This window comes from Phasianus colchicus, chromosome 1, assembly GCF_987193195.1.
Source record: "Phasianus colchicus chromosome 1, bPhaCol1.hap1.1, whole genome shotgun sequence".
In the NCBI taxonomy this organism is placed as follows: domain Eukaryota; kingdom Metazoa; phylum Chordata; class Aves; order Galliformes; family Phasianidae; genus Phasianus; species Phasianus colchicus.
The window spans coordinates 75,150,970-75,161,533 of NC_143436.1; the positions used below are offsets into that span (position 1 = coordinate 75,150,970).

General features: G+C 40.3%; 1 pseudogene; it reads left to right on the forward strand.

The window, feature by feature from the left end:
* Window positions 1-961: 961 nt before the first annotated feature.
* On the forward strand, window positions 962-9,712 carry LOC149919743 (very long chain fatty acid elongase 4-like; annotated as a pseudogene).
* The last annotated feature ends 852 nt before the right edge of the window (window positions 9,713-10,564 follow it).

Below are 10,564 nucleotides of genomic sequence, written 5' to 3' on the forward strand. Positions count from 1 at the left end.
TAAACTTCACATCCCTAACAAGCCCGTCCCTGTTGGATGGAACAATGTCCAGAAACACCCCCTGCCTCGTTGGCTCCTCTACCACCTGTGTCAGAAAATTATCTTCAGTGTATTGCAGGAACCTGCAGTATGTCTGGCTATGTTGCTTATCCAACAGATATCTGGATGATTAAAATCCCCTAAGAGATCCAGTGCACGGGATCACGAGACTACTTCCAGCTGCTTGTAGAAGGCCTCATTGACTTCATCCTCCTGATTGGGTGACCCGTAGTGCACCCCCTCAACAATGTCACCTATAGCAGTTTGTCCTTTATTTCTCACCCACAAGCTCTCTCCATACTGTCCTTACCCTTCCCTAGGTGGAACTTGATACATACTAGTTGCTCTCTCACATAAAGGGCAAGTTCTCCACCTTGCTTCCCCAGCCTGTCTTTCCTAAAAAGGATGTACTTCTCTGTGACAGCATTCCAGTCATGCGAGCTGTCCCAGCGCGTCTCTGTGATTGGCATGAAGTCACAGCCTTGTGACTGTACACAGATCTCCAGCTCCTCCTGTTTATTTCCAATGCTGCCCACTTTGGTATACAGGCACTTCAGGGAAGCAGTAGGTGCAGTTACCCGTAGAGGGACATGAGATGGTTTTAGTCTGGATATCAGCAACATGATCTTCTCTGAGGAGCCCTAGCATGACTCTATGGGGCTACTGAGATGTTTTTCCCTGCAATCTCCGACAGTGACAACATCCCCCAGTCCTTCTCTGTCACATCCAACTCCCCTCCCTTCCCATTGAACCTAGCTTAAATCCCTGAGAGCTTGCTCCCCAGGACACTTGTGGCCCATGAAGATCTGATGAAGAAGTTTGTGTCTGTATTTTTGAGTCTTATTCAACAATATGAATAGCTCAGCAATCTCTATGTCCTGAAGAAATCTGCAGCTTGGAGATGTATGTATGTTGGTCTGGCATGGTCTGGCTTCCGTATGAGAATTTGGCCGAGCTTCCAAGTGTGAGACTAAAGGTCAGTGGCTCATTCCTGTGCCACTGACTGGTTCCAACCGAATCTCTGTTCAGTATTCATTCTTCTTCTCTTTCTAATTCCTTATTCTGATCAATTTTGTGGGGAGAGGCAACAGAGAGGGGAAGGAGTTGCGATGTAACCTCAACTCTGGCAAAGTTACAAAATTGCACTCGACATCAATGAAGTGTCTACATCTTGTAGTGACTTTACAGTGTATAAGGATGGGGGTCTCTGAATGGCACTTAGCAGGTGTTAATATCAACCACATCCATGTGTGACCCAAGACACCACTTGTTCATTTCACTTTTGGAGAAGAAAACTGGGCACAACATCTACTTAGTGACATGCTCTCGCAGCTTTTTGGTTTGCTGCCTGCTGCATGTATCCAGACTGACAGGAAAAAATTGTGCTGGGAGTATCCTGAAGAAAGAGAGATCTGAAGGCAGCTGTGCTGGTGGGGTAAGTCTACTCCTTGTTCCCAGATTTTCTCTTTTATTTGAAGCTTATGTTTTATGGTTTGGGGGAAACACAAAAGTGGAATGTATATGGAACATCTGAGCACATGTAGTAGTACTAAATCCCTGATGGACTGACTCTGAGCCAGTTGATAATCACCAACTAATCTCTCTGCTGGCAGATTCTGCCTGGATTACAAGGGCGTATGCTTCTGTGCCAGGACACACATAAAGCACTTGTGCTGAGGGCCTCAGTGTTTATGTCAGAGAGCAGGCCAAAGAGCTGACAGTAGTGCTTGACTTCAGAGTAAGTATATATACAGATTATTTTATGTCACCATAACAGTGCTGTTGTATGTGAGGCTGTGAGGTTTCAGACAGGTAGGTTTAGGTATAGCCACATTTTGTTATGTTTCACCTGAATGTATATGTATATGTATAATTGGGATACAGTCAAGCCTGTTACTTTTAATATTGTTTGTCCAAATATGCAAAGCCATAAATACAGCTGGTAAATAATGCCAGGCACACTCTATGCATTTGTAGTTCCATCAGAACTGTTTTGTCCAGCTGTTAAGAAACTGTTTACAAGGCCCTTTAAAACACGTTACCAGCGTAAGAGGCCTGATATTAGGCCACAGTTTTCCCCGCCATGTAATTCACAAGATACTGCCACTTGCAGTAGGGAACTAGTGGGCACAGGATGGTTGGAGACGCTTCCAAGGGGTGTGTGGATACTCGTAGAGTTAGCAGTATATGAGAATTCAAAGAAGAAACATGCTTTTCTCAGTACCAAGAAGAGAAACTTGGAGAAAGCCATCATCTATTTTCGAATGTGGTAGAACTAAGGTATATTAACATAGATTGTTAACAGTAACTGCAGTAAAGTGTTTTCTAGGTAGCTTGGTACTTCCAAGTATAACTGAAAAGCTCTCACTACCACAGGAAAAAAGGGTAGAGAAGAAACATTATTTTATGTATGAGTATTATATTTTATTATAATATATGCAATAGAGCAACTAGTATAAACTGGACCTGAGAAAGCCAAATAACAAACATAGCACAGTTAACATCTCTGGAACTTCAAGAGCAATTAATTAATCCTAAATTGCCTGGTAGCATGGAGAATCCACTAGGATGCCTCCAGAGAACTGCAGTTATGGCACCTACACCACTTTGGCAAATACCATGATTGATTTTCCCACATGGTAGAGAGAACTCCTGGATCTTATATTTTGAACACAGCAAGTTGGAGTTCTTTGTTTTGTTTTGTTTTTGCTGGTAAAATATCAACAAAACTGTGAAGTCTGGAAATAGAAGATAAACAAATTGCTTAACATTACAAGGGACGTCTTTCTTTTCCTTCTTAAAACACGGCTGTAATCATGGTCCAAGATTTTAACTTCTATTGAGAATGAATAATGAGGACTGCTCCGAAAGTAATGCCTCCTACGTTCATCAGTGATGTCAGAGGCAGATGGTGGCAATATGGCAGCAGAGGTTGAACTTTCCTGTTAGTTCCATTAAGTTTTATTGCCGTGCAACAGATAGCAGCAGAGGGGTAGTTTGACAAAATGTCGTTTGACGTAGAAGTGCCTATGAAGAAAAGGTGTAAAACTGAACTCCTTCATGTGGAAAAAATCACACAATCAATGTTGCTGAGCATTTATGGAGACCAAGAAGTGGATGTTAGCACAGTGAGGCAGTAGGTGGTGGATTTCAGCAGTGGTGACAGAAGCAGCAGGTCACCTCTGTTGGTAGAGACTTCTATGAATGTAGCATGTGGGCTCTTGTTCAGTGCTGGCAAAAAATACATAGTTAATGGTGTTGACTGTGTTGAAAAATAGTGTTTTGTACCTGAAAATTTGCTCTATCAAACAGTGTTATTGTACTCTTTGTACCTGTTGTCGTTTCCATGGAAATAAGTAAGAGGCATTATTTTCAGAGTGATCTACATATTTTCTGTTCAGTAGCTGTAGTCTCAAGCCTTTTTCAGGGACAGTCAAGGATAAACAGGGCTGATCTTGGGTATGCTAATTCTGGTTTCTTTCCAAAACTTGAGATGGCTTTAACTTGTTAGAAAATTCAAGAATTCTACAACTACTTCCTTGAAAGTGGAGGTAGGTAAAGGTGAACACTTCAGTAGCAATTTCCACGTGAACAGCATGATCATGAAAAACAAAACTAAAATGAACACGCACCTCCTATGTGCCCACATTTTTTCACTGGGCGGATTTTTATTTTTCCTTAAACTTCATTTAAAACTTAAAATATTTCTCAGGGACATCTATCTAGATTGCAGTAAAGGTGATGGGGAGCTGACTGTATTAGGCAACTCTCAGAAACTTTCTGTTCAACCTTCAAAGAGCTTTGACAGAATGACAAGAAAGATGGGCTCAGGATTGCATCTTAACTCCAGAATATTATGGAAAATTATTTCCTTTAAATGCATGTGTAAAAATGCATATGTTGTGGGAAAACCAAGTAGACTGAGTAGAAGTTTTAAACTTGCTGTGATGCCAATATAGCCAGTTCTCAAAAAAAAAAAAAAGTAACATTGCATTGCATTGTGTTTGAGATTTGCCACTTCACAGTTAGGAGACCTCTGGTCTTCAATAGCTATGGGTTCAGTTGGACAAATCTCTGTGGAATCCCCAGAGTTAAATTACCACAAAGGTGGAAGACAGGTCTAATGTATGGGGCACGGGGAATAGGGAAAGGGGGAAAGGGCATGGAGCATAGTGTGTAGGATGTAAAATGTTTCAGGATTCGAATTCCAGAAGTCTTACTTGGAGTTCAGGACTTCAGATAGATTGTTAAATACAGAATTGGAATATTAAAATGCTCTTGACATGGTCTGTAAATTCCACAAAACAAGAATAGTCAAAGATGTGTAGTTTTGGAAGGAATGGGGATTAGTAGAGTAGTGTGGGACAGGAATGGCATTTAAAAAAAAATGCCCTGAGGTTCATGGATTCATGAGTAAGACAACAATTAAAGTTCAGTAGAGGATTTCAGTGGGTCTAAAACAGTGAGAGGCACTTGAGTCTGAAGAGAGATAACGAGGAAGTTTAGCAGAGCAGTAACCACTTTGAGAGAATGGGAGGAATGCAAGAAAGAGGACTAGGGTGGTTTTGTTTCCTGCATTTTTGTGGGTTAGGGATGAGGCAGGATTGGGATGAGGTAGCATGAAAGAATATTGAGCTTTCTTGACCTGAAGAAATGAACAGCAGTTTTAGCAGATGGAAGATTTCTGTAATTTTACAGCAAAACAACATGCTTTTAAGAGAATCTGCCGTATAAGTAGATATAAAAATGAGACAGTGGAGAATTTCAGATGTCCTGAGTATTGTGAGACATGAAGAGAGTAACATTAGTGATGGAAAAAATCTATTATTTAGCCGTAAAAACTTACACTCTTGAAGATCCAGAAACTGCTTGCTTTGTTCTGCAGATCTCTGCTGTAGATGTCTTGAACCATGTCTTCCTCCAAGAATGCAGCCTGTGGTGAGGACTCCGGCTCATTCTCACAGACAGGAAAGATCTCTTTCTACTGTGCAATGCAGGGCTGGTGTTTTGCAAAGCAGTCTTTGGGATGCTACATCTCTAATACTAGTGCAGAGCTAAGGCCACTTAGAAGTATGTCACATGAAACCAAGGGTAGGAGAAAAGCTGCAGGGTTGCTTTGTATTATCGTGCAATATCAGTTTTCTACCAGTGAGTGTGAACAAAGAGCAGGCTAAAGGGAAGTGATTAAATAAACCTGGCCAACAGTTTGTGATATGTGCCAACTTAGGCTATGTGTTGCTTCTGAGGCCTGAGGATGGAATTGTGGCCCCTGGTCCGCTCTCCACTGCCAGTCACGCTTCTCTTCTACCTCCTTGCAGAAGGGCACAGGGCCCTTCTGCATGTGTGCATAGAAACTGCTGAAGCTGTGAAGTCTGCTGGTTGCCTACAATATAGCCATGATAATATCAAGCTAAATATTTTGAGGTGAGAAGATGGAATTGGCCCCTTCTGGGTAAGAGTTTAGCAAGTATTGAAAAGTCAGAGCCTTATAAACAGATTTTGATGATGGACTCTAATGAAGGGAGTGAAAGACCATTTAGACATATCTGCATTTTGCCACAAGAGTCAATGCTGTCCTGCTGAAAGTGACAAAATATTTGTAAAAATTTGTATTTTCTCCCATTTCTGAATCCTCATTTCATAATTAAATTTAGCTAATGAATGAGTTAAAAATTGGTATCTCCCAGGTAGACACAGAGTGTATAGAGGATATGGAAATTCCTTATTTTCTCTCAGATCTAGCTGGTGATGGACCTATCTCTGAGAAGAATTGCTTGCTCAGACTTAGCACAACCTTCTCCAAGATTGCCAAGCACACTGAATCTTCTTGTTGTCATTAGTATTAATTCTGTTATTTTCTGCCTGTTCACAGTGTTCAAACCTTTCTGTAAGATCTTCAGTTAAAGTAGGGCACTGAAAACTCATGGTACTGCTGAACAGGTTTGAAAAACTTTCTGATGTCAAGAAATTTGCCCTTTCAGTTTATGAAATAGTTCTTATTGGTTGTCTGTACTTGACTATTCAGTTTGCACTGGCACTTGATATAGTTTCTGGCTTTCCAACTGATACACAAGTGTAACCAGACAAAAAAAAACTGTGTAAGATCTTTGTAAATGAGAACATCATTTGCTTTCAGGGGGATTCTGAAGCCTAGAATTGAACTTACTGTTCCTAATAACGTACTTTTGACCACTTTACTTGTTACATAAAGAGTTACAAATATGCACAGACCATATTTTCTTTTTAAGATACCAACAAGGATAAGAAGTACTTTGTTTCATGTTTTTATTATTTGCTCAGCTGTATGAATTACAACTGGATATTCTGTCAGTGAGTATTAAATGGAGAGATCCTTTGACTTTTAGCATTAATATGTCCATCTATTTGGAACATTTGGAATTGAACATAAAATGGTTCTCTATTTCTTTTCTTTTGTTTCAGTTTCTAATAAATTCAATCTTGGATGACTATGGCTATCTCTGCCAGCTGGTGGATTAAAGCTGAAGTGAGCTAGGAATGAGGGTACATTTCTATAGGCCCTGCTTCTTTTGTGGATATGTAGATTATTTGTCTGGCCATCACAAAGGGATCTGGGTACCTTCAGCTTTTCAAAATGCTGCATTAGTTTCTTCAAATCCATTTTTCTCCAATTTGGCAACTAGGATGTCATGTGGGATAGTATCAAATTCTTTGCACAAGTTCAGGCAGATGATGTTCATTGCTCTTCCTTCATCACTGGTGCTGTAACTCCATCACGAAAGTCCAACAAGTTTGTCAGGCATGACTTACCCTTAGGGAAGCCATGTTGGTTGCAACCAATCACTTTGTCTTTATCTCCCATGTGCCTTAGTAGGGCTTTCAGGAGGATCTGCTCCATGATCTTGCCAGGCACAGAGGTGAGATTGACTAGCCTGTAGTTCCCTGGATTTCTTTTTCTTTTTTCCTTCTTGAAAGCGGGGGTTTTGTTTCCCATTTTCGAGTCAGTGGGAACTTAACCAGATTGCCCATGACCTTTCATATATGGGGATAGAGTAGGAAGGGTTCAACTTGGCTTCATAGAGGGACTGATACTGTAAATAAATCATTCTCTTTTCAGAATGGGACTGGGGTGCCCTAAGTTAATGTCCTTGATTGACCCTGCATTTAGTTGATCTGTGCTTTTCAGTAAATGCTGTTTGCATGTGTTCTGTTCTATTGGTGGGAAAAAAGTTGATGTTGTTAAAAAACAGGGCACAACTTCAGCACGCTGTTTTTTGACAGCATTTTGCATGTGAGAGACTGACACTACCACTGGATATCATGCTGCTCAAATTTCTCAGAAGCTTCTTTCTAGAAGCCCTGAAGTGCAGTTTGCCTATCTCTATTCCAGGAACTACACTCTTTCCACTCCGCAACACCTTTCCTATGGATAGATACTCCTTCCTCACAACAGTGCTGGGAGAGAAGCTTTGAACCTTGGCAACTGCCAGATGATTCCCTAAAATCTTAGTTACCAGTAGATTAAGGCTGCTGAAGTATCTACTGCCATACAAAATCTGCTGTTCCTTGCATGGCTGAATAACAGCTGCTAATGGGCAGGAAAGAATTGTATACCAGAATGCATCCTGGTTATCTGCCATGGATTATTCCAAAACTGTAGGTTGAAGGTTTGTGTAACCTGTAGTTAGTGTTCCCCAGCGGTCAGTACTGGGTCTGGTCTTATTCAACATTTTCATAAAGGACCTAGATAAAGGGATAGAGTCCACCTTCAGTATGTTTGCTGATGATACAAAGCTGGGAGCAGTGTCTTGACACACTGACAACGTAGGAAGTTCCATACAAATCTGTGGAAAAACTTCTTTACTTTGACAGTGACAGAGCACTGGAACAACCTTCCCAAAGAGCTTGGAGAGTCACCTTCTCTGGCGATATTCAAAACCTGCCTCAACACTTCTCTGTGCAAATTATTCTAGGGAACCTGCTTTAGCAGAGGGGTTGGACTAGATGCTCTCTAGACGTCTCTTCCAACCCACAGTATTCTGTGATTCTGTCCTGTGTTGAAGTGAAAGTTATCCAGACAAGCATTTTATAGCTTGTCTGTCAGGTCTTCTCCCGTACTGCAAATAGCTGACTGAACTAACTAACTAACTATCTCTCTGCTTGATCAGAAGCATTAAGTTGAATCCTGACTTAAGACTTCAGAGTAGTTCTCTTTGGGGATAACTTGTCAGTATACTTCTGAAAAGTGAATCAGCTTGAGGAGCCCTCCTAGGACTATTGTCAGTGGGTTCACCAACCCAACTTCACTTTCATCAACAAGAACAGCAGCTTTTTGTTAGTCCCATCCCTGAAAAGTAGAATCACTTTTTTGATAGTGTGTTTGTGTGCAGAAATACAGTGACATGACACGTACTCATCTGCAAAAACAGTCTTTACTAATGAAAATACCAGAAGAGTTTGGACATTCAACACGGTACAGTAGATCATTCTCTGGTACCAGTAAGCATTTGTCCTTTGTCCTGAAAAGAACCAGACTCAAGCAGCTGCAAATTATATGAAAGCTCAGTCCAAGACTAAGATGTGTCTTCTTTTGACAGCGGGACATGAACCCAAAGGTAAAAGTGGTTGAGACTCTGTGGAAGAAATCCCACTTTCTCTCCATTCCAAATAATACAGAGTGTATTTCATATTTTGAATTACACCAGCTTCTATAAGCAAAAGAGGAAATTGGTGTGGAACCATCATTTGCTATTCTCATCAATTTTTAGTGTAAAATCTTCTGTCAAATCTTATTAATTCAACTTCTTTTGACTTCTCTCAGATTTTCTTTATTCTGTGCAAGAAACAAGAACAGGTGATTTCTCTGCCTGTGTATTGTCATAACACTATGCTGTTCAGCTGATTGTCAGGAGTGAAATACATGCTTGAAAAACAAGGTAAGTTTCTTTGGTCAATTTCTGTTTTAATTTTCTTGTGAAAATAGCATAAACAGTGCAGATGGGCTGACTAGTAGATAGGAAGATCACCTATTTCCAAACATGTGAAAAATATGTGCATTTCAGTTTCTACTATCTGCTTTGAATTATTTAGACTGCTGTATTAACTGTCTCATGTACCAGCTATTCCTTGTCTGAACAGAAAAATAACATTCTATATATGGTCTGCTTAGATCTCAACCTAGTCCAGCGATCCCTCATTCCCCATTCAGCGAGGCCTGGTGCAGCAGTTCAGGTTCTGTCTCCATTTCTTGCTGTGCCTGTACCCACTCTCCCCTCCAATCTATATCAAGGCTGCTTTCTTTTTTTACCATCAAAGCAGGCTCTTTACAAGAAACTGGGGTCATACTTTTGGGGGAAACATTTTGACTGCTTAGTCTTGACACCAGAATAACATAGAATGCGTGAGTCAGAAGAATTCTCTCTTCCAGCTTTGAAGTGCTTTTCTATCTCTGAAAACTAGCTATAGTGTGGAAGTATGCTAAAAGGAATATGGAGAATATGAAGTATGTCTTAGGCAGCATTGTGATTGACAGTTCATGTGTAATATTTTGAAAGACGGAAGACAGTGACTTTGAGCTTATCAAAGGTTTATCTTAAAGGTTTGTATGCCTTGCTAATACCAGCTTCTTTTCTCCTCAGCCTTCCTTATTGGGATGCTGAATTCATTTGTATACATCTTCACATATGATTATTAGCCCCTGCCCAGCCTGCAACCCTAGATGTACCTGTGGTGGAAGCATTATCTAGCCATCTTGCAGCTGGTAATTAATTTCATGTACTCATCTCTGTACTTCCATGTATCAGATGTGAAGGCACCTGCTGTCTGTCTCTGTCCTCTCACTGGCACGAGCCTTTTTGTTTGCTATTTATGAAATCACTATGTCCTTAGACATCTAATACACCAGTGAGAGAGGTGAACTGGCTTTTGTCTTGCTCTGAGAGGTACTTTCAGAAAACTGCCTATAGGCTTTCAATGACTACATTTGCTTCAAACTGATAAATCCCATTTTTGTAATGAAATGGAGAGAGAAAACTTAAAAATTAGACTTCCTCCTCTTCTGCTTTGTGCAGCAGCCTTTTCACCTTCTGAAGTCCTGAAAACACAACTTGATATTGGGAGGTGTGGGGCAGTTACTTGGGAAAGCTTTGGATTCTTAGTATGGGAGGAAATTCAACACCCTTGATTGAGTACCTTTGAAGAGTTATCTAACTGCAGGCAAAGAAAGAAGAGTTAAAGAAAAATATGTGTTTTACTTGCTCTATACAGAGTTCCTTTTTCATTTCCTCCTCTCTAAAGAGGTAACAAAACCTTCTAACACCATACTTTTTCAAAGATACAGAATAAAAGCAATGTTTTAGACAAGGACAATGATTGTAGTTAAGTATGTGGGAGAGGTAATTCCATATAAAGAGTGGTTATAGAAACAACATGTATGCAGTTTAAAAAAAAAAAAAAAAAAAAGAACTAGAGTAGTTGTAAAATGGTGCATAGAGGACTGGTCCAGAATTCTTATTTATTCTGAATGGCAAAAGCAGAACAAAAAGCA